Here is a 2,461-nt window from a genome sequence, read left to right on the forward strand (position 1 = left end):
GGGGCCTAACCCCTCGGGGCCCTAATACCAGCTCAAGAGGCCCAACCCCTGGGGGCCCCAACAGCAGCTCCAGGGGCCCAACCCCTGAGTGCCCGAACGATAGCTCCAGAGGAGTAATCCTAGGGGCCTAAAACCCCAGCTCCACGGACCGAACCCCTGGGGGCCCCAACCCCAGCTCCAGGGGCCCAACCCTGGGGACCCAACACCAGCGCCAGGGGCCCAGCCCCTGAGCGCCCGAACCATAGCTCCAGGGGGCTAACCCCTGGGGTTTCCAACACGAGCTCCAGGGGCCCAATCCCTGAGCGCCAGAACAATACCTCCAGGGGCCTTACCCCTGGGGTCCCCAACACCAGCTCCAGGGCCCAACCCCTGAGCGCCCCGAACAATACCTCCAGGGGCCTAACCCCTGGGGGCCCCCACCCCAGCTCCAAGGGCCCAACCCCTGAGCACCCGAACCATAGCGCCATGGGCCTAACCCCCGGGGGCCCAAACCCCAGCTCCAGGGGCCCAACCCCTGCGGTCCTCGACCCCAGCTCCAGGGGCCCAACCCCTGGGGGCCCCAACACCAGCTCCAGGGGCCCAACTTCTGAGCGCCCGAACCATAGCTCTAGGGGACTAACCCCTGGGGGCCCCAACCCCAGCTCCAGGGGCCCAACCCCTGGGGGCCTCAAACACCAGCTCCAGGGGCCCAACCCCTCAGCGCCCAAACCATAGCTCCACGGGTTTAACCCCCGGGGCCCAAACCCAGCTCCAGGGGCCCGCCCCCTGGAGGCACCAACACCAGCTCCAGGGGCCCAACCCATGAGCGCCGACCATAGCTCAAGAAGCCCAACCCCTGGAGGTCCCTATACCAGCTCCAGGGGCCCAAGTCCTGAGCGCAAGAACCATAGCTCAGGAGCCTAACCCCTGTGGCCCCAACACCAGCTCCAGGGCCCAACCTGTGAGCGCCCGAACCATTGCTCCAGAGGTCTACCCCTAGGACCCCAACACCAGCTCCAGGGGCCCAACCCCTGAGCCCCCGAACCATAGCTCCAGGGCCTAACCCTCTGGGACCCCAACCCCAGCTCCAGGGGCCCAACCCCTGGGGCCCCAACACCAGCTCCAGGAGTCCAACCCCTGAGCGCCCGAGCCATAGCTCCAGGGGCCTAACCTCTGGGGCCCCAGCACCAGCTCCAGGGGCCCAACCCCTGGGGGCCCTAACACCAGCTCTAGGGGCCCAACCCCTAAGACCCCGAACCATAGCTCCAGGGGCCTAACCCCTGGGGCCCCAACATCAGCTCCAAGGGCCCAACCCTTGAGCACCCAAACAATACCTCCAGGGACCTAACCCCTGGGGACTCCAACACCAGCTCCAAGGGCCCAACCCCTGAGCGCACGAACCATAGCTCCAGGGGCCTAACCCCTGGGGCCCCTACACCAGCTCCAGGGGCGCAACCCCGGGGGGGCCTCAACACCAGCTCCAGGGGCCCAACAACTGAGCGCCCGAACCATAGCTTCAGGGGCCTAATGCTTGGGGGCCCCAACCCCAGCTCCAGACTCTCAAACCCTCGGAGCCCCAACACCAGCTACAGGGGCCCAACCCCTGAGCGCCCGAACCATAGCTCCAGGGGCCTAACCCCCGCGGGCCACAACCCCAGCTCCAGAGGCCCAACCCCTGGGGGCACAAACACCAGCTCCAGGGGCACAACCCCTGAGCGCGCGAACCATAGCTCAAGTGGGCTAAGCCCTAGGGGCCCCAACACCAACTACAGGGGCCAAACCCCTGAGCGCCCGAACAATACATCCAGGGGCCTAACCCCTGGGGGCCCCAACACCAGCTCCAGGGCACAACCGCTGAGCGCCTGAACCATAGCTCCAGAAGCCTCACCTCTGGGGGCCCCAACACCAGCTCCAAGGGCCCAAACCCTGAGCGCCAAACCATAGCTCCAGGGGCCTAACCCCTGGGGGCCCCAACACCGGCCCCAGAGGTCCAACCCCTGAGCGTCCGAACAATTCCACGAGGGGCCTAACCCCTGGGGGCCCCAACACCAGCTCCAGGGTCCGAACCCCTGAGTGCCCGAACCATAGCTCCAAGGGCCTAACCCCTGGGGGCCTGAACCCCAGCTCCAGGGGACCAACCCCTGGGGGCCCCAACACCAGCTCCAGGGGCCTAACCCTTGAGCGCCGGAATCATACCTCCAGGGGCCAAACCCCTAAGCGCCCGAACCATAGCTCCAGGGTCCTCACCCTGGGGGCCCCAACACCAGCTCCAGGGGCCCAACCTCTGAGCGCCCTAACCATAGCTCCAAGGGCCTAACCCCTGGGCTCCCCAACACAAGCTCCAAGGGTTCAACCCCTGAGCACCCGAGGCATAGCTCCATGAGCCTAACCCCCGGGGGCCTCAACCCCAGCTCCAGAGGCCAAACCCCTGGGGGCCCCAAAACCAGCTTCAGGAGCCCAACCCCTGGGGGCCCCAACACCA

This window comes from Gopherus evgoodei, unplaced genomic scaffold (assembly GCF_007399415.2).
Source record: "Gopherus evgoodei ecotype Sinaloan lineage unplaced genomic scaffold, rGopEvg1_v1.p scaffold_194_arrow_ctg1, whole genome shotgun sequence".
NCBI classification, from domain to species: Eukaryota; Metazoa; Chordata; order Testudines; family Testudinidae; genus Gopherus; species Gopherus evgoodei.